Genomic DNA, 23,496 nt, shown 5'->3' on the forward strand with positions numbered 1-23,496 from the left:
TCTGTCCTCAAGATTATTAGAGTGAAAAATGAATCATTCAAAGCACCCACCCATCATGGACTGTCTGAGATTCAATGATCACATGAGGCAATGTTCATGTCAGATCCTGGAATCTCTGACATATGACAAATCTAAACTTTCATTACCCCCCCCCCCCCCTCATAAAAATTAGTTGGAAGCTGAGATTTACAGACTACTTTTACCATTAATACTCATTCCAGATACAGTGTGGTTGTGCCATTCTAAAGTCTGACAATTCTATTTGATTATATACATGTAGATACAGGACTACTCTTAACCCAGTTTCGAATGGAACCCCAGTATTTCTAGCAGGTGGATGTTATTTCATAAAGCTTGATATCCATTGTGTGTATGCTGGACTCATTCAAAATAATCTTCATGTTTCTCTCTTAGAGCATTTGCGATCATCTGAGGAAGTTTCTCTCCAGGAGTTAGCTTGAATGGTGGTAGAATGACAGAATTTGATGGAATGGTATCTATCCAGAGCTTTTTTCTGCCCCGCTGTCCTGGAATAGCAAGTTTGACTTCCTTCCACTTGGATGTCATTGTGCCTGTGTACCATTCAACATCTATAGTTTCACATTGTACTTTGCATACTCTTCCAACTTGAGGCCAATGGGTAGAGTATTCTTGAAGATATGTTGCTACCATGTCTCCCTCTTGTACATCTACCCTTCGATCTATCTTGCCTTTGGGTCCAATGTGAACCTATTTGTTTGATAAAATACAAATAAAACTCTTAATGTTGAAATGGTATTTGAGCTTTAGATATATAAATATAAACCAAACTACTAAAAATAGTTTCTTAGTTTGAGAGTAAAATGGGATAGATCTGACAATCCTTCAACAAAACTTCTTTGTGGATTATTGCAGAAAATAATTCATTAATAATTAAACCTAACTGCACTAAGGAAAGTGGGGAGGGCCTGTTACATAACAGTCAAAAATTTAACAGGGACACATGTCACACCAACGCATAATGTCACAGGGAAATGACATTATGCAATGATCACCCAATGCATAATGTCAAAGGGGACATATACTATGGTACATGTAGCTTGAACTTATGCATAACGTTGCAAGGTTGAACGCATAATGCAAAAGCGGCATTTGTTTCAGCACTTGAGTTAAAAACAAAGATAAGACATCAAAAATATGTTTTCCCTCGTCATCTAAATGTTATAAGCATGTTTGGTGTGGCAGTATTACATTATCTATCAGGAAGATGGGTTGGCCTTAAAATTTTTTAATGTGTGGAGTAGTGAAATGCAAGTATCCACATACCGACATCTGAGCATATTGTTCAACATGTAATTAACTTATTTTGCAAGTGGTGAATGTCATCTACTAGTAGTTGAGAAACAGCACCTTCCCATGGTCTTTTAAAGACAATTTTAAATACAAATTTAATTGCATTTCATTGTTTTTTATGACATTTCAATAAAAAAAAAAAAAATTTTGTATTGTTAGTTACTAGGAATGTACTACCAATGCATCAAAAATTCAGCACGAGATTCACTCTTGCAATCTATTATATATGCCGCCAAAATGAATATTACCTTTTTTTGGTCTTAATACATAAAATATGCAAAAACTAGAGCTCACACTTTGCGCTCATTTTATTTAGGCCATGTGAGATACCTAATTTTGTTTGTAAGAAGAAATTTAATCAAATTGACTTAAAACTTCAGTCTTTAGTTGGAAATGCTCCCTCTATAGGCTAAACCACCAACAAAAATTAGTTTTATCAGCTGATCGGGAAAACATGAAGAAAAAATTTCTGTAATTTTGCGAAGCATGCAAAAATAAATCGCTTTTAAATGTTTAATCTTCTGGTACATTCCAATTAACAATACAAAATAACATTTCTTTATTAAGATGTCATGAATATTGTATGAACATTTTTAAAAAGTGATAGTGGATTTGATTCTGCCTGCCACTCCCCTGCATTCTCACATACCCCACCAAACATTTTTTTTAAACGTTCAGATGACAGAGCTTGAAAAAAATTACTCGGTAAAAACATATGATATCTGTATTGAGTCCTGAAGAAAATAACGCTGTGACTTTTCCGTTAGCAGTTCTATGATGATATGCGTTGACTGTGTTTTATGCTTTGGATGATCATCGCATGTTAATTCCTGCAACATTATGCACTGTTGTGTCATGTGTTGCTGCGACATTATCGGTTGTACTAGGGCCTCAGAGGACCCTCACAATAAATCTAGTTTGAGCCGATTTTTTGTGGGTGACATTTTCCTTCAAGTCTCATTGCTGAAAAAAGATGAAAGTATAAATCAAATGCATATTGTCTTTATAGCCAATATCATTAATGTATCACTTTCACTTTTAATTGTTGACATCAATTAATTTCATGTTCCTATGGTTGTTATACTGTAGCATTACCAATTATTTCCTTTGAAAAAAAAACAAAAAGTGGAAACACAAAGAAAATTTTTAAACAAAACACAGCATACATGACTTACCTGTCTGAAGGGTTCATCTTGTCTTGTATTTGGAGAAACTTCTTCTCTGATGTATCCTGTATTCGATTTCTACGCCAACAACAGATCACAGATTGGCCATCTAAATGTCACATCATTTTCTGTAGCAAAAATGATAATTTGTAAAGTTGCGCAAATTATAATATTAATTCCTTTAACAAAAAAAGATAACATTCAAATTCATTTGAAACCTAAATGGATTTTCCAGTTAGTTTTCATTGTAAATTCTGATAATAAGTACACCAATAATTTGAAAATTTGTCAAATAAAACTCATGTGACCTGCCAACGACCTTTAGCCATGACTCCTAAATTTTATCAGATCAAGGTCACTCCCAAAACACAAACTGTACACAAACCATAACTCAACGGGGGAGGGGCTTTTAAGTGCAATTTTCACAAAATGTAAAAAAAAAAAAAAATGATAAATTGTTGTTTCTGGATTTTTTTTTCAGTTACTATTGTAGGAATACTATAAAGAATATTCAACAAAATTAGCTTTTTAGAGCCCTAATTAAATCAAATTGAGCAAAATGTATGAGTTTGCCTTCAAAATTTTGCAGTGACTTGGCCCCAGAAAAGGAGATGCGCTGTGGGTGCTGAAGCACCCACTAGATTTTTCCCTGGAGCAGCTTGTATTATTCTCCATAGGAAGCACCCCCTAGAATTCTGGTAGGTGTTAAAAAATGGAGAAATGGAACCGCAATGAAACCCTTTCATTTTTTCTTTTGCTTGTGAAATTTTTCGGGAACTAAGTATAAACCTTAATTTTGAAGTGAAACCCTTTTTTTTTTGCTTGTCAAATTTACATCAGCACCCCCAGTAAAAAAAAAACATTCCCAGGGCTATACACCTAGCTTGCAGGTTCTAAGGCCAAGATCTTCAGGGGGTGGCTGTAATACCCCCCCCCCTCCCCCCAACAGGAATGTAAGCTCACAAAATAGCCCAGGTAACTTAGGGTTAGGTGAAATTTGAAGATGACCCTCAAGCAGTTACATATTTTTGGTTAAAAGAGAACAAGATATTTGTGGTTGTTCTACAAATTCTAACAATTTATCTTTATCAGAAACATTTAACTCTCATATATCGAGTACCAAAGTGATAACGTCACAAAAGACTTTTTTCACATTTCAGAATTTTTTATACCATATTTCAAAAGCGCATGATGAAATACCTCCAGAAATAATTTGACTTCAATGGGGCTAATTAATGTATTCACGAGGTCATATCTTAAGCCCCAATGGACTGATACGGTCCACAAAATTTTGGTTGTAGAGGTCTTTCATCATGCTCAACTGAAATATGGTATCAAAAATGGTAAAACACAAAATATGAAAAATGATGACATCACACATTGATATCCTATAAACATACATAGCAAAGGGTGCTATTCACCCCCCCCCCATTCAATATTTTTCACGATAAATCTGTAATGCAAAAAATAGGTGCAGTGGCATTTCGTTATTTTTTTCTTTCAAGACAAAATTGCTCATAAATGTGAGTTTATGAATTTATAAATTAAATCTGTATGTAGCAAAAATTCATGAATTTATGGATCATTATTTTTGCTATTAGTGATTAAAAACAATTGATTGGTGTTAATTATTTAACAAGTGATACAAAAGAATTAAAATAAGATTAAAAATAAGAGATAAAAGTTCAGATTATTTTTTTAACTTTACATGTAATTCCAATATATTTGATACATAGAATCTTAATAAGAATCCTAAAAAAAAAAGCAAAATGTAGTAATCTTGGATCCTTATTTTCAGATAAATAGCCAAATTCTGATCTAACAAATTAATAGCATGATTAAGATAGATTTGAAAAGTTATAATACATTTAAGAATCAAATCTAGAAGGTTACATGATATGCATCATGAACGTTTTTTTTATTGTTGCAACAGCATGGTCAGTGGTTGAGATCTGAGGGGGTTGGGTTACATCTATATGTAGGTTTAAGTGATGGTTTTGATTGATCCTGTACCAGCTCATTGAGTGCAACTTTTTCTTATCTAAGAATGATTCTATTCATTTGAGTTCAAAATATTTGTTTTCCTTAGCCCAGTTCTATCCTTTCATAGTTGCTTAAATAAATTGAAGCATAATCAAATAAAGGGAAAATAGTTATAATACATACCTCCACTGTCATCTTCTTCAAGTATGAGTAGCTCACACAAAAATTTCCATGCTTCAATATCTTCTGGTTCCAGATAGGGTTGTAGTTTGACAGAGAGATGGCTGATATAGATCTACAAATGATTTCTCAACAAGTATGGGTTGCGCATCTGGATGCAATTTCAGGATGTGAGGACTGCCAGTGGTTTCTCTCAAGTATGGGTTGGTTGACCAGTCTTTGGTTTGCAGGGTGGCCTTATCTTCTTTGTCCATTGTAAATGTAAAAATGTTCGGTTTACTGTGATACTGGCATACTGCATGGTATGTTGATACTGAAGAAGCCATTGACGTACATCGAAGATATGACTGATGTGCTCTGATGTTGTGATGCAGTCTGCTCGTTGGAAAGAAGCTGGGATGGATTGGAAAAGTTTGGGGAGAGTAGTGATGTTCTTTTTCTTTAGATGACTTGATATGCGTGAGAAAAGTTGATCAATATCCTCGTGAGTGTGACCAACCATAAGGAATCCAACCTTGATCTATAAACAGAAAGACATGAATGACAAATATTATCTAAATAACCAAAGTAAATAGACCACAAGAAACCAGCAAAAATATCATCAGGATAAAATCAAACTTACATCCACAATCCAAATGCACACTTTGTCAAACTGGTCTCCTAGCAAATGGGCTCATTCTCAGATTGCTATACTCCACTATGGCCAAAGCCATTTGATACACTATCATTTTTGTGTAATCACTGTTTGTTTAGTCCAACCATAGCTAGTCATTTAGTCTGATGCCCATATGTTCAATTTTCTTTGTCTACTCATCACTTTGCACTTTTTCAAATGATACTTTGGTTCATAACTTCATAGACTGTTCATCTAATAAAGTCTTAGTTGTGATATCAGTTGCAGAAAGCCTTGCTGAAAATCACAAAAAATGGTAGATTGAATAGATGAAAATTTGACCAAATTGTTAGTAGCTAACTTCCTACAGATAAATAAGGATTAGACCATGCAGGAAGAGAGTGAGACCAAATGGGAAGCAAAGTATACTCCAAACTTCAATATTAATGTCAATTCATTCTACACTAAAAGGGCAATTTCAGAGTAGGCCTACTTGACAATTCTACAGTTACAGTTAATAAATGTCCATTAACATCACAGTGGCATTTCTTCAACCCTAAATAGACTAGGCTATTCCAACTTTTAGGAGGACTAGGTGGTTCAGCCCCCCCACCTCCCCTATGATCTCTGCCGTCAATTACATAATCGCGCACGTATTATAAAATAAGGATTATAATATCATATTTATGTTGATTTAAAGAATAAAGCTAAGAAGTGACTTATATGACTACCCCCTTCAAAGAAACAAACACAAAATCATCTTCGAGTGGCCGGTCGGGGAAAAATATTCCCCCCAAAAAAAATTTCTGAGGTTGGTATACTAATACTAACTTCGCAATACGTGTGAGTGAGCTACAGTACGCATGCATAGCCTTGGCTTCAGTTAGGCCCCCACCCTCATACCAGGAAAGGTTGTGCGATGTCTGTTGACATCTCAACTCATCAGTCCTTGGCTTAACCCAGGGAGCTCCCTGGGTTACTCCTTGGCTATACTATAGCCTAGTCTAGGCTAAGACTTCTAATGTTAAGTTAGATCTAGATCTAGTCGTGACTAGACTCTCTCTAGAATAGATCTAAAAGTTATACCTGTCCTGTACTAACTACAGTATACCCAGTAATTGTGTGTCCGGACGATCACTTTTAGAAAGACATTTGGAAAAATTTACAAGCGAAGTTTCATCAATTTATAAGTACAAAATGTTAGGAAATATTATAGAGAACAAAATAGGAGATGATTACTACTAGTATTGAATTCACATTTTTAGTGTAGGGGAAGGTGGGGTAAGTTGAGCCACCACCACCAGGCTAATAATGAATCAGTCAGACATTATGGTGGTGTCATGTATTGATGACCCAAGGCATTACATTACCCTTAACCCCACCACATTGTTTTGAAACATTTGAAACAAAAAGTCCTTTTAGAGGAAAAAATGCAAATTTCAGCCAAAAAAGTAAAAAAGGATTTGAAATAGATCATTGCTTTTTACACACACAAGTCTTCAAATATAATAAAGAAATAAGAATAATACCGTTAGTCAAGGTATAGATTCTCATTCTTGTCATGGTCATTACAAGATGGATGCATAAAAAATGTGTGAATGTGAAAATATTGCATGAAGTTCGGAATGGGGTAAGTTGAACCAACCAACATTGGGCCACAAAATGAGCCATGGTAATTCTTATGCTATTTGTGTATGAGAAAAACAACAAACCTTAAAAAGCCATTGATATGCAGGCAGAAAGGAGCAAATTCACATGACAGTTCTTTTACTTATAGAGGATGTTAGTATTTACAGCGAATTAACAAGTGTAAAGACTTTGAATGAAAAAAAAAATGACATGCTGGTTCTTCTCGCATTGAGTTTGTATAGCCTATAGTTTTCGTGGCTCAACTAACCCCAGAAGGGGGCACAACTTACCCCACATATGGGGCAAGTTGAGCCATTTGACATCATATTTTTTCAAAGGTTACATTGACTTTAAGTGTTGGGGGTAAAAAGTTACATATACTATAGCCTCATAGGCAAAAAATATTTCCCAAGAATCAAATTTAAAGGCAAGGTACTTATTTCTACAATACTATTGGTCGTTTCATTTAGTAACATGCAAAATGTAAAAATTGTCACAACTTACCCCGCCTTCCCCTACACCGGGGCTCGACATTAGCAGTGGCCCGGTGGCCCAGGGCAACCAAAAATGAGAGTCGGGCCACCAAAATTCTGTAAAAGCCAACACTTGGTGGCCCGGTTTGGCTACCAGAATTTGGATGATTTGTAATGTTTTCTATTACTTTTAGGGCCACTAAATTTGCTTTGCGGGCCATCAAAAATATGAAATTAATGATTTTGGTGTACCGATCGGGCCACCAAGAAAAAAAGTTGGTGTTGAGCCTTGCCTACACGTATTCCAAAGATAAAAAAGAATGCTTAGAATATAAAGACTTTAAAGTGTCTGGACACCCGACCACCCCCCCCCCCCATCCTACTAACGTTAGTGTAGACTGTCTGTTGAACTTCGTTGGCTCCACTCCCCGAATACAGTCAGATTAAACGATGAGAAATAAAATTTAAAAAAAAATAAAATGTTAACATTTTAACAAACTTCTCGAAACAGACGGCTGCCACTTTGTGCCAGCTGTCCAGCTAAGGGCAGCTAAGTTAGACCAGAGGTTACTGCGGCAGCCCGAACACGTACTGTCTTAAGACGTGTCGAGGTCCCCGGGGCAAGACCAGAGGTAGACCAAAAGCTTCGGTCTCTGTTATGTTGGTTGTTCAGCTGAACTCCGTTGGCTTCACTCACCAAATACAGAGACCGAAGTTCTAGCGCGATCTGTACAGGGGACTCAATGGCCATATGTTTATGTACTTAAGATCGGATAAAACGGGGAAGTGAATTTGCGCGACAGCCGAGGTAAGTCACTGTTTTTGTTCCTTTTAACTTGATTTTTCTCCGTTTTTTAGCAATTAATGCCAAGAGGGAATATTAATTTGCATTTTGGTCGCGTTAATTTTCAAAATTTTTATTCATTAAAGACAAAAATTGAAGAGCCCCGACGGGGGGATTTTGCATTGCAAGTCCCCTAATGGTGGCTGCACGCTAGCGAGCCGTCTGTGTATGAGGAGAAAAAAAAAAAAAAATGTTAAAAAACTCCTCGAAACAGACGGCTGCCAGCTGTCTAGACCAGAGCCAGAGGCAGAGCTTCGGTCTCTGGTCATTTCACTAACTATGTTTGCTCCACTCACCATGCTCACCACACCAGAAATAAAAAAAATATAGGCCTATTTAAAAAAAAAACTTGAAACAGACGGCTGCCAAAGTTTCTGTCTAAAGAGTACTAAGATTAAGGCTAGGCATGCACCGCCACCGGGGACACGCAGGCACGGCAAAAGGCCAAAGGCAAAGCCAAAGGCAAAGGCGAGCCGAGCCCCGAGAGCTGTAGTAATACTAATACAGTAGGCCTATGTGCTCGTCTGACTCTGACTGAGCTGACGCGTTCATCACTTCAGTACTCATATTTTGATCAGACAGCGTAACTCAAAAGAGTTAAAGTTGTGACAAAGAACGACCATATATATAGGCTTATCGTATACATTGGGAAATTATGTAATTCTAGATCTAATCATGATTGATATTGACAAACAAAACAATAATCGATAACTTACCATGTCCATGTATATCCCTCAGTCTCAGAATTGTGCGTGTATGTGCGATCCAGCTGATTTTCAAAATACCCGCCGGCGCGGCTCTAGTCTGTAAACACAGACCCAAGTAGTCTTTTTACACCTTATTTTCATAAAGAAATTACTCCAAAGTTCCGAACTTGTTTCAAACTATTTTTATTGTCAAAAATTTTAAAAGAGGTAGTGACAACATATCAATAAATCGATTTTAATTACTTTAGAGTCCTACATCTGTATTAAAATGCGTTAAAAGGTTTATGATTGTAGACTAACAAATCTTGCAATCGATACCGGTATTATAATCCGGCCGAAACAAAGGATCTATTGACCTATAGTATCACTGGGCTCCGTAACACACAGATTTGCGATGGATTGCAAATATGAAAGAACCGCACTGATTAGTCCCTGGTCAGTATTTTAAACCTAATGCGCGTGTAACATTGATATTGATTGGTCAGTTCATTTAGCGATTGATCTAATCTTTGTGTTACGGAGCCCCGGTCTATTTTACGTTGTCCTTGGCCTTGTTTGTTGTGTGTGTATTTGATTCAGAAGTGTATCACAGATGTTGTTGTTGTTGTTGTTTAGCTTAAATATCATTCAGCAGCGAATGTAGGCCTTCTTCTAGAAATTAATGCTGATTCCATATAAGCATATATCATTGCATTCCTTGTTCTTTACCATTTGGCAATTATAATTAAATTATGAGTGTCTCTTTTTGCCACACACTCTACATAATATAAGATTTAAAAAATCTTCTTTTTATTTTTTAAATTCATTTTTTTATGACGAAATACTATTCTAATCATGTTAGACCCCACCACCCCCCCCCCCTAAAAAAAAAAAAAAATCAACACCAGCACCAACAACAAGCTTACATCATTAGAGGTGGATAACATGCGAAACAAACACACTGAAGAATATCAGCAAACTATATTCAGGAGCGCTGTAACCCTCATCAGTCTAGATATATCATTATTTTTCCGGGCCTGTAGCCAGCAGGAGGCTTTTATGTATAAGGGGTGCAGGGGCGGCGATCGGCTACGCGGGGGCTGGGGGCACAGTGTCCCCTCCACTTTTGAAGTACTGGTCGAAAAGTGCCCTTTTTATACACAAGAGAAATGCCCCCTCAGACTTTGAAATGTCCCCCTGTTCCTGAGAAGGCCCCGCTTTACGCCGTTAGCAAGTGCCCTATTTGGCTTCTAACAGGCGCCTTTCATGCCCCTGCTTATGCCCCTCACGAAGTGTTCTGTACCCCTTTTACCTGAGAAGGGCCTGTCTTATGTGTTACAAACGTGTTCCCCTTTATAACAAAAAAAAATGAAGGAAAAAATTGTAATAATTCTATGTGCGTAAAGTTTAATTAGTCATGTATCTGTTTCTGTATCTGTTTGTGGTAACTCCCGTAGGAACTCGGCATGACAGCACTTTGCTGGTAAACGCCAAGCTGGTATATATACCAATTACCTATATGAAAATTTTTTTCGTTTAGGTTAATCAGTCATAGTGGCTGACGTTCTAGACGATATATCACTCTCGGGCCTTTTTATCATAGTGGAGACAATGGCAGAGTCGGGATTCGAACTCACAACCTTGCGATTATGAGTCCAATGCTCTAACCACTGGACCACACGACCCGTCATGTGATTGGGGTAGATAAACAGTAGCGTACACATGAGGGGGCTTGGGGGCTCTTCTCCTTCCCCCCCCAAAAAAAAAAAAATAAATAAATAAAAAATAAAAATCATGATCGATAAAAAAAATATATAGGAAATGAAAAGAAAGAGGGATGGGTGAAATGTATATTTTTTCTGAATATTATGTCAAAATCTATCAGAAAAATTGGATTTCCTTTATAAAATTGTCAAAAATGTTGCTCGCTCACTCCCTTCACAACTTCTTGTGACGTGATAAGGCATGTCTATCCGCCTCAAATTTTAGCTCATTACATGCACTGTAAATAAATCAATTGCTTTCTTTGTTTTAAGATAGTGCCCTTTCGAAAAAAATGTGCCCTTGTTTCCTGTGCCTCCCCCACTTTCAAGTTCGCTCCGCCGCCCCCGAAGGGGGCGGGGGTTCTGTGGGGTGCTGTGTGTATTAAGTTGCAGCACTCCCTGATCAGAAATTTTGGCCGGTACTGGGACAAAATGGAGAAAAAATGTTCTACACTCGGTATAAAATCCCTTTTTGTGTGCTTGTCAAATTTCTCGGGACCAAAATGATCTTAATTTTTTTTTGGTAGTGATAGGCCCTGGCGGACCCGAGGGGGGTGGGGGGTTCAAATCCTGTCCGCACCCACCCTTGCATATTATTTGACAATTAAAATTTGTAATGTAAAAATGTCGTTATACAGAAGTATGCCCCCCCCCCCTTTGAAAGTGAAGACTTTTTTTTCTTGTCAAACTTTTCATCGGAAAAATGTGCCCCCTTTTTTGGAAAATCCTGGATCTGCCCCTGGTGATAGGGGACTGGAGCGGGGCGAGTCCGCCCCATTTTTCACGCTCTTGAATCGTCATTTCTTTGAAGGCAGGAAGGTCGTGCTTTATGATGTACTCTAGGTAATATTTACCTAATATCTTAATTTTCAATTTTCTGCGAGGACATGCATGCGGTTTTGACAAAAAGTGGGCGTTAAGAAAAAATTTCGCTGCAGGGCGAACCTGATTTTTTTTTTCCAAAATGGCCTCGAAATAGACAATTGTCGTAGATTTCTGGAATTCCGAGCACATGAACTTGCTACCTTTGGGTAGGTTGACATTACATCATCAACAAAACACCAATCACAGCAAACTTGGGGGAAAATCATGTGCCGGGGTGGACTTGCCCCTGGGGTGCGGATTGACCCCGCTCTCCCTACCTTTTTTGCTAATAAAATTTCTCGGAATCAAATGACCTTCATTTTTTTAGTTAATCTTTTTTTTTTGCATTTTCTTATGTTTGTCAAATTTCGAGGGAACAAAATAATCTTCTTTTTTTTGTCGTGAAACTGTTTTTTGTGCTTGTCAAATTTATTTTCCCTCCGTTCAGTTGATTTATCTTCAATTATGAATTGTCGGTGAACTTTTTATATTATTTTGTACCGTTACTTCGATTATATATCATTTTTGAACGAAAATAAATTTAAATCTAAATCTACATCTGATCAGCACCCCCAGTTAAATATATAAAATCATTCCAGTGGCCCCGCGCATCGATTTGTTGAGATTGACAGCTCGGGCCTATGTTTAAAAATAATTTAAGCCTACATTTTTCAGATTGGAATATCAAATATTTGCAGCTCCATGCTCGCCTCTCTTAGTAATTTCAATTTTCGGCTTTTTAAAATTTTCTTGCATGCTGGTCGGGTCAGTCAAACCTTTGAACCCATACTTGACACTAACAGTGTTCTTTTAATTCTAGGCCCATTCGTTTTTTTTTTTCCAGATCGTATCAAAAATTATATCTCCGCGCTCGCATTTATTCAGATACCCACCCTAAACTACTGAGAATCAGAATGTCCTGTTTTCAGTCAAAATCGCAAAAAAGGCTGCTCGCACTTCGCGTTGCATAGGTCTTTACTTTGTTCGATATTCAAATTAAACTATCTAGTTTTAGGTGGGAATTTGAAATCTTTTCAGGTCAGTATAGGGCCTATAAAAAAAGCGAATTGTTAAATCATGCCAATTGTATTTATAGGCATACTTTTATAACCGATCGGGCCGGGGAAATATGGATTGAAATATAGGGGGGCTACCCCCTCCTTATTGACGAGAGCAGGATCCGACACTGGAAGTATAAAGGAACCGAAAAAGGCTCTGATCATAAACTAGATTTTGTCAAATTTTTGTTATTAATTCAGAGCCCCCAACCGAAAAAATAATGGCTACTTGCAAGCCTGTGAATGTAGTCAAAATAGCGCAAGGTAACATCAGCTTTGGATATATAGACTTTTAATTAAAAAAGGGACGTTTAAGTGTGCGAACGCGAAGACTTGTGCGAGCTGAAAAAAATCTTATCCAATCTGAAAATAGGTGACCAGAGCCCCGTTACAAAAAACTTAGCAATGATCGTAGAACATTTTTCTACGACTGATTCCATAGACTACAATGTACAATCAATCGTATCAGCATATACGATCAATTGCTAACCTTTGTGTTACGGGACCCATGCAGGTTAATGCACTTTTCTCTTTTTTTTTATAGTTCATATCTTTTTGGAAGAGGGGTGGGGGAGCTACGAATAATTAGTATTAAATGTACTATGATGTACAATGATGAGTAAACTGCAGTCTTCTATGTTACACAGCGATCGTTTCGATGTATTAAGCGCTATATAAAAAGCGGATTATTATTATTATTGATATAGTCAGAGGAGTTTTTTTTTCGATCAATATCTTCCTGATCATCAGGATCATGCATCTTTCAGCGTGAGAACATTTTTTGTCAAATTTGCATATGAATTGCTCTCTGAGTTGAGCGCCAGTACATATAATTTGCATATGAATAAAAGGCAGTCCTAAGCCGCGTTTCGAAAATGTGTGTGCATGTGTGTGTTGGGGGGGGGGGGGGCTGTTCGGAGTCCCCTAGCCCACCCGCCCGCATTCCGCTGAACCGTGACTTGCATGACCTGTTTCTGCTTTTTAGCATTAGTCTTATCAACATCAGTGAATGATTGTGAGATCATTAATTGCAACAAACTTTGCATGCATGATGACAGCAACCCGTTTAATTTAGCCTTGTTTATACCGCAGACATATTTATCAACATATATTAAACAGCTAGACTGAATACTAATTTTGAAGAATAATTTGGTTTATTGTGCTTTGGTTTGTGATTTGCTCTGCTCATTTCGATTATCAACTTTACATTTGTTGTTTTCCTTTAGTTAGCTCCGAAAGCTGTCCCCCCCCCCCCAATCTCGGTCACACGGCCCTCTCGTTTAGATTTGAAGAAAAAAAAAACTGTTCACGCAGAGCAGGCGAGGCGCGCACAGTGTGTGATGAGTGAACTGTGAATGAAATTTGCATATAAATAGAAGCGATCAAGCTAATCTGGGCAGTGGATTAGAGGTGGATAATTTGCATAAGAATAGTCTAGACCGAGACAGGCGCAGGCACGAGTTAAGTATAGTATAAATAAATTAGAAATGTTTTCGGTCATTCGTTCTAATTCGTTTGCTTATACTACTACACTCGTGAAAATACATCGTTTGTTTGGTTTAGTTCACAGTTCCATTATTAAGTTTCAATATAATAGTGGAAATATCTACCTCATTAGTCTTATTTACTAGACTAAGCCAAATGTGTACGGCACGCGCTTTATCAGTCGATCTATCTTCAGTCAACATGCATGACGTATAGACGATCAGCTGTTTCTCGTTGTGAATGGGATGGATGGGAGGAGGGTTTTCAGCCGGCCGCGCCGGAAACCGGAGCTTCGAATTCTCTACAGTCAAGGCACAAACGGTCCACGCCAGTGGTAGCAGCAGTGACTGGGCAGCAACCAGTCAGATGAAAAAGACAGTTTTGGTAACTATTGTTTTCGGTTTTCATTAAAATTTGTCTAGACTCTGGACCAAGTTGTACCTGGTTTCATACGGTATTAAGCCTAATTCTTGATGATGATTGTTATTGTTAATTGATTGATATCTTGGCGACCCTGCCCGTGCCATGGCCTTCCTAACAGTCCCAGGGAGCTCCGGCCCGCGAACTCCCTGGGTTATGGTCTTTCTTGCCTTGCCCTTTTGGCTGCACCATACTTCATACTATGCCTTGGCCTGGGCTTTACAGTTTCAGGTTATTATTTAGGCCATGGGGCTGCCTGATTGGCTGGCGGATTGGGGCTAGATCGGGGACAAGATCTAGGCCAACATGTAGATAGTTCTTGGTCAGTGTATTTAAAAAAAAAAAAAAACTAGAGCTCAATAATGTCTGGGGTGTTGCAAGAAACTTGTTGTGATAAATTACTAGTCAATTTTTTGTCCCTAAATTAATCAGTCAATTAAACAATCAATCATGAATTAATTGATTGCTAATCTGATCCTAACTTCCTAAAGGTCAAGTACAGCTCTGAATGTTGATTTGAATCAATAGAGGAAAATCAAACAAGCATAATGCTGAAAATTTCATCAAAATCAGATGTGAATAAAAGTGTTAAGACATTTTAAAGTTTCGCTTTGATATTTTTTACAAAACAGTTTAGAACTTGCAGAATTCTGTAATATGCAAATTAGAGGGTCGATGTCCCTCACTCACTATTTCTTATGTTGGTTATTGTTTGAATTATACAATATTTCAATTTTTACACATTTGACATTAAGGACCAAATTGACTGAAACAGTGTTTAAATGAAATGCTCAGGAAGGAAAAAAAACTTTGTTTCATAGCACGATGAGGAGGAAATAAGAATATTTCATATTTCAGATTTAAAATACAATATAAATATTGAGTGAGCGATGTCATCAGTCCCCTCATTTGCATACCGACTAGGATGTGCATATAACAGTTTTGCGAAATTAAGTGAAAATTTAAAATGTCATAACTTTCTTACTTTTCATATCCTGTTTTGATGAAATTTTCAGTGTTATGTACGTTGTATTTTTCTCTTTTTATACAAATCAACTTTTCTTAGGATGGACTTGTCCTTTAAGAACATTCTTTGACTTAAGACTTAAGCCAAAGAGTGTTAGGCCTAACTTAGATCTAGTACTAATTTAATACTAGTACTAATTGCCACAGATAAGTATCAATTGCAAAATTGTAACCGAATAGATCTATTTGCATATGTATTGTAAACTGCAAATTTGCATGACAAAATAAAAAAAAGTATGAAGGCTTCAAATATTTGGAATGCCTTGCCGCATGATATTAAACAATGTACTGTACATCTCTCTATTCTTTCAAAGCTTTGTTGAAAAAATTCTTATTTCTCAGTATACCTAATTTCATTCACCTGCACTCACTCACATGCACACACTTGCACTTCTTTTTTTTCATAAATGATTTTCCCAACCGATAGATTTTTTTAAATCTTATATTTCGTGATGATCATTTTGTCAAAATATGATTTATGATGTTTTTCATGTAGCCTCCTCCTCTGGCTGCTATTGCTTTAAGCACTTCTGTGCTTATAATAGCTGGCCCCTGTATTTTACCAAACTGACCTTATCACATGCTTAGGTATGATTTAATCATCGGTCTTTTCTGTATGATTTACAATCTATCCCTACCATTGTCACATTTAAATTGTATTCATTTATATGTTTGGAATTATGTGAACATGTTAATTTATCATTGATTTATGAATGAAATGCAGAAACACCTGCAAAAAAAAAATCCTAACATTATTGAAAATTTCTGTTTATTCCCATGAAAAGTTTCTTCCGCAAATTTCCCGGAAATTTTGCAACCCTAGGCGAGTGCAAAGCGCAAGCAAAAAAATTGTGATTTTCTATAAACCTGAAATGTATTATGTTATACTTCGAAAAGTAATTTTACTTTTGATAAAGGGCACATTTCATTTTGAAAAAAGGGAATATTTTCTACAGGAAAATTTAAAAATCATAACCAGCAGAAGCTGTTAAAATGACACACCATCCCCTGAAAATATCCCTTTATCTTGAGGTTATTCATATGTGACAAACACACAGTCTCCAACATTCATACATGCTTTGACTGCAACATACACATGCATCATCCTCTGTTGAAACTATTACTGCATAATATCATGTAATTTTTTTAAATTACAACACCGTTTCTTGTTACAAAAATGAAACTTTGGAATAACAATCCTTATTTAATTTTCGGACTACCAAACCTTCGGATTAACAAACCTTATTTCGTTTTCAGACTAACAAATCTTCGGATAAGCGAACATTATCTTTGGTTTTCGGACTAATGAACCTCGGAATTATGAATCTTATTGCTAAATGGACTAACAAATCTTCAGACTCACAAACCTTTATTTCATTTTTGGATTAAGAAACGTTCAGAATATTCAAAACTTCAGAATTACGAAAGTAACCTGATAAACCGATCATGCTCTACATTCAATATTCATATCTAATGGCTTATTTTCATTTTGTCTGTCTCCTAGAAAACATTTAGTGATGGCAATCAAACAACTGGCAAGTTCCGTCAAATAGATTTGGAGAAAGTCGCAGATACTTTGGGGAAACCTGAAGAGGGGCTCCAGGACATTTTGTCCACTGTGAAGGCCGTCACAGAGGACCTCGTTTATAATTGTGAGGACAGTGAGGACTCTGAAACTTCTTCGGGTGCCGATAGTTCAACCAGTCTTGAGAGTGAAGCAAGGGAGCCGCGAAAAAAGAAGAGGAAGCTATTAGGGGTAATTGGCCGAATGGGGGAATAAACTATCATAACCTACTTGCTAATTGGGATAAACTTATACTTCAAACTTTGATTTTAATAGGCATTATATGTCATAATGGATACCTAATGATGTATAAAATAACTGGTTTCAATGTCCAGGTATAATGTTATACCACAAACTATCTAAGTTTATATTTCATACTTACAACCGTAAGAAGTACATTACAGAGTATCATACAGCCGTACTTTGGCAAAGGAAACAAGTTACAAAACATTAATTTGTTGAAAATGAGTAATGTGTGTTCATCATATAAATAGGTGTAATTGCAATTTTACAGCAGTTTTTCTTCAGTATCTTTCATTGAACAATCACTTCTTCACCAAATTCAGCCTGAATGTGCCACATACAAAGGGTGTTTCAGAAACAGCAATAACTCAAATTTAAGTGATGTGTCACTTGCTTCCTTTTGCCAAAGTTGGGCAGGTATAAGCTTATCACTTTTGATTTGTATTGCCTCATACATTGCAGAGTATCATACAGGTATAAGCTTATCCCGTTTGATTTGTATTGCCTCATACATTGCAGAGTATCCTACAGGTATAAGCTTATCCCATTTGACTTGTATTACCTCATACATTGCAGATAATCATACAGGGATAAGCTTATCCCATTTGATTTGTATAACCACATACATCGCAGAGGATCATAAAGGTATAAGCTTATCCCATTTGATTTATATTGCCTCGTACATTGTAGAGTGTCATACAGGTATAAGCTTATCCTATTTGATTTGTATAACTTGTACATTGCAGAGTATCGTAGTGGTATAAGCTTATCCCTTTTGATTTGTACTACCTCATACATTGCAGAGTATCGTACTGGTATAAGCTTATCCCATTTGATTTGTATTACTCGTACATTGCAGAGTATCATACAGGTATAAGCTTATCCCATTTGATTTCCATAACCTCATACATTACAGAGTATCCTACAGGTATAAGCTTATCCCATTTGATTTGTATTACCTCATACATTGCAGAGAATCATTCAGGTATAAGCTTATCCCATTTGATTTGAATTACCTCATACATTGCAGAGTATCGTACAGGGATAAGCTTATCCCTTTTGATATGTATTGCCTCATACATTGTAGAGTATCCGACAGGTATAAGCTTATCCCATTTGATTTGTAAAACTCGTACATTGCAGAGTATAGTACTGGTATAAGCTTATCCCTTTTGATTTGTATTGCCTTGTCCACTACAGAGTATCATGCAGGTATAAGCTTATCCCTTTTGATTTGTATTGCCTCATACATTGCAGAGTATCCTGCAGGGATAAGCTTATCCCATTTGATATGTATAACTTGTACATTGCAGAGTATCGTAGTGGTATAAGCTTATCCCTTTTGATTTGTACTACCTCATACATTGCAGAGTATCGTACTGGTACAAGCTTATCCCATTTGATTTGTATTACTCGTACATTGCAGAGTATCATACAGGTATAAGCTTATCCCATTTGATTTCCATAACCTCATACATTACAGAGTATCCTACAGGTATAAGCTTATCCCATTTGATTTGTATTACCTCATACATTGCAGAGAATCATTCAGGTATAAGCTTATCCCATTTGATTTGAATTACCTCATACATTGCAGAGTATCGTACAGGGATAAGCTTATCCCTTTTGATATGTATTGCCTCATACATTGTAGAGTATCCGACAGGTATAAGCTTATCCCATTTGATTTGTAAAACTCGTACATTGCAGAGTATAGTACTGGTATAAGCTTATCCCTTTTGATTTGTATTGCCTTGTCCACTACAGAGTATCATGCAGGTATAAGCTTATCCCTTTTGATTTGTATTGCCTCATACATTGCAGAGTATCCTGCAGGGATAAGCCTATCCCATTTGATATGTATAACTTGTACATTGCAGAGTATCGTACTGGTATAAGCTTATCCCATTTGATTTGTATTACTCGTACATTGCAGAGTATCCTACAGGTATAAGCTTATCCCTTTTGATATGAATTACCTCATACATCGCAAAGTATCTTACAGGTATAAGCTTATCCCATTTGATATGTATTGCCTCATACATTGTAGAGTATCGTACAGGTATAAGCTTATCCCATTTGATTTGAATTACCTCATACACTGCAGAGTATCGTACGGGGATAAGCTTATCCCATTTGATATGTATTGCCTCATACATTGTAGAGTATCGTACAGGTATAAGCTTATCCCATTTGATTTGAATTACCTCATACACTGCAGAGTATCGTACGGGGATAAGCTTATCCCTTTTGATATGTATTGCCTCATACATTGTAGAGTATCGTACAGGTATAAGCTTATCCCATTTGACTTGTATTCCTCATACACTGCAGAGTATCGTACGGGGATAAGCTTATCCCTTTTGATATGTATTGCCTCATACATTGTAGAGTATCCTACAGGTACCGGGTATAAGCTTATCCTTTGGATTTGTATTACCTCATACACTGCAGAGTATCGTACAGGGATAAGCTTATCCCTTTTGATATGTATTGCCTCATCCATTGTAGAGTATCGTACAGGTATAAGCTTATCCCATTTGATTTGAATTACCTCATACACTGCAGAGTATCGTACGGGGATAAGCTTATCCCTTTTGATATGTATTGCCTCATACATTGTAGAGTATCATACAGGTATAAGCTTATCCCATTTGATTTCCATAACCTCATACATTACAGAGTATCCTACAGGTATAAGCTTATCCCATTTGATTTGTATTACCTCATACATTGCAGAGAATCATTCAGGTATAAGCTTATCCCATTTGATTTGAATTACCTCATACATTGCAGAGTATCGTACAGGGATAAGCTTATCCCTTTTGATATGTATTGCCTCATACATTGTAGAGTATCCTACAGGTATAAGCTTATCCCATTTGATTTGTAAAACTCGTACATTGCAGAGTATAGTACTGGTATAAGCTTATCCCTTTTGATTTGTATTGCCTTGTCCACTACAGAGTATCATGCAGGTATAAGCTTATCCCTTTTGATTTGTATTGCCTCATACATTGCAGAGTATCCTGCAGGGATAAGCTTATCCCATTTGATATGTATAACTTGTACATTGTAGAGTATAGTAGTGGTATAAGCTTATCCCTTTTGATATGAATTACCTCATACATCGCAGAGTATCTTACAGGTATAAGCTTATCCCATTTGATATGTATTGCCTCATACATTGTAGAGTATCGTACAGGTATAAGCTTATCCCATTTGATTTGAATTACCTCTTACACTGCAGAGTATCGTACGGGGATAAGCTTATCCCTTTTGATATGTATTGCCTCATACATTGTAGAGTATCGTACAGGTATAAGCTTATCCCATTTGACTTGTATTCCTCATACATTGTAGAGTTTCCTACAGGTACCGGGTATAAGCTTATCCTTTGGATTTGTATTACCTCATACACTGCAGAGTATCGTACTGGTATAAGCTTATCCCATTTGATTTGTATTACTCGTACATTGCAGAGTATCATACAGGTATAAGCTTATCCCATTTGATTTCCATAACCTCATACATTACAGAGTATCCTACAGGTATAAGCTTATCCCATTTGATTTTTATTATCTCATACATTGCAGAGAATCATTCAGGTAAAAGCTTATCCCATTTGATTTGAATTACCTCATACATTGCAGAGTATCGTACAGGTATAAGCTTATCCCATTTGATTTGTAAAACTCGTACATTGCAGAGTATAGTACTGGTATAAGCTTATCCCTTTTGATTTGTATTGCCTTGTCCACTACAGAGTATCATGCAGGTATAAGCTTATCCCTTTTGATTTGTATTGCCTCATACATTGCAGAGTATCCTGCAGGGATAAGCTTATCCCATTTGATATGTATAACCTGTACATTGCAGAGTATCGTAGTGGTATAAGCTTATCCCTTTTGATTTGTACTACCTCATACATTGCAGAGTATCGTACTGGTATAAGCTTATCCCATTTGATTTGTTTTACTCGTACATTGCAGAGTATCCTACAGGTATAAGCTTATCCCTTTTGATATGAATTACCTCATACATCGCAGAGTATCTTACATGTATAAGCTTATCCCATTTGATTTGTATTGCCTCATACATTACAGAGTATCCTACTGGTATAAGCTTATCCCATTTGATTTGTATTACTCGTACATTGCAGAGAATCATTCAGGTATTAGCTTATCCCATTTGATTTGAATTACCGGTACGTCATACATCGCAGAGTTTCATACAGAGATAAGCTTATCCCATTTGATTTGAATTACCTCATACATTGCAGAGTATCGTAAAGGGATAAGCTTATCCCTTTTGGTATGTATTGCCTCGTACATTGTAGAGTATCCTACAGGTATAAGCTTATCCCATTTGATTTGTAAAACTCGTACATTGCAGAGTATAGTACTGGTATAAACTTATCCCTTTTGATTTGTATTGCCTTGTCCACTACAGAGTATCATGCAGGTATAAGCTTATCCCTTTTGGTTTGTACTACCTCATACATTGCAGAGTATCCTGCAGGGATAAGCTTATCCCATATAATTTGAATTTCTGGTACCTCATACATTGCAAAGTTTCCTACAGGGATAAGCTTATCCCATTTGATTTGAATTACCTCATACATTGCAGAGTTTCGTACAGGGATAAGCTTATCCCTTTTGATTTGTATTGCCTCATACATTGTAGAGTATCGTACAGGGATAAGTTCATCCCGTTTGATTTGTATTACCTCATACATTGCGAAGTATCATACAGGTATAAGCTTATCCCATTTGATTTGAATTTCTTGTACCTCATACATTGCAAAGTATCCTACAGGGATAAGCTTATCCCTTTTGATTTGTACTATCTCATACATTGCAGAGTATCCTACAGTTACTTGTACAATGGGGAATGTCATATAGGTATAAGCTTATCCCATTTGATTTGAATTACCGGTACCTCATACATCGCAGAGTGTCATACAGGGAATCTGGATAAGCTTATCCCATTTGATTTGTATTGCCTCGTAAATTGTAGAGTGTCATACAGGTATAAGCTTATCCCTTTTGATTTGTATTGCCTCATACATTGTAGAGTATCATACAGGTATAAGCTTATCCCTTTTGATTTGAATTACCTCATACATTGCAGAGTATCCTACAGGTATAAGCTTATCCCTTTTGATTTGTATAACTTGCACATTGCAGAGTATCGTAGTGGTATAAGCTTATCCCTTTTGATTTGTACTACCTCATACATTGCAGAGTATCGTACTGGTATAAGCTTATCCCATTTGATTTGTATTACTCGTACATTGCAGAGTATCGCACAGGGATAAGCTTATCCCTTTTGATATGTATTGCCTCATACATTGCAGAGTATCAGACAGGGATAAGCTTATCCCTTTTGATTTGTATTGCCTCATACATTGCAGAGTATCCTACTGGTATAAGCTTATCCCATTTGATTTGTATTACCTCATACATTGCAGAGTATCGTACAGGTATAAGCTTATCCCGTTTGATTTGTATTACCTCATACATTGCAGAGTATCAGACAGGGATAAGCTTATCCCTTTTGATTTGTATTGCCTCATACATTGCAGAGTATCCTACTGGTATAAGCTTATCCCTTTTTGGTGATTCGTACTACCTCATGCAGTGCAGAGTATGATACAGATATAAGCTAATCCCTCAAACTGTCTGGCTTTCGTGTCGAGGTATAAGCTTATACCCTAATTATCCAGTTTCAATTATATGAGTTTATATGATATACTGGCTACATGACGAGGTATAAGCTTATCCCTAAAACTATTCTGGTTTTAAAGTCCATGTTTATAACTTATACAAATCCGACCACCTTCAAGATACAAGCTTATACATTTTTTCAAACAATTTTGTTTGCTCAATGATATTCAATCGTATTTATTGTTGAATAATTGTAAAGTTCTCTTTTGGATTTGTTTTGTGAAATAAATTGTATATCTTTAACCGATTTTGCTCTATTCTTTCCCAATTTATTTGATGTTTGAATTGCAAGTGTGAATTGTTAGAGTGATTCTTCATGAGTTGACTCAGTGTGAATGATTGAAATTTAAAATGTCACTTTTTTTTACATGAATGATGTGTTGTAAAATGTTTTTCATTCTTTTTGATATGTCTGAAAAGGAAAAGATATTATTATCC

General features: G+C 36.5%; 1 long non-coding RNA gene and 1 pseudogene across 1 annotated transcript; one reads left to right on the plus strand and one right to left on the minus strand.

Annotated features, from left to right (window-relative positions):
• Positions 1-305: 305 nt before the first annotated feature.
• On the minus strand, positions 306-9,002 carry LOC135154729 (uncharacterized; annotated as a pseudogene).
• A 4,905-nt stretch (positions 9,003-13,907) lies between these two features.
• LOC135154730 (uncharacterized) lies at positions 13,908-23,305 on the plus strand. Its single transcript, XR_010294115.1, has 2 exons — positions 13,908-14,460; positions 17,027-23,305. It is a non-coding gene; the product is annotated as an uncharacterized LOC135154730 (long non-coding RNA).
• The last annotated feature ends 191 nt before the right edge of the window (positions 23,306-23,496 follow it).

This window comes from Lytechinus pictus, chromosome 7 (assembly GCF_037042905.1).
Source record: "Lytechinus pictus isolate F3 Inbred chromosome 7, Lp3.0, whole genome shotgun sequence".
NCBI lineage: Eukaryota > Metazoa > Echinodermata > Echinoidea > Temnopleuroida > Toxopneustidae > Lytechinus > Lytechinus pictus.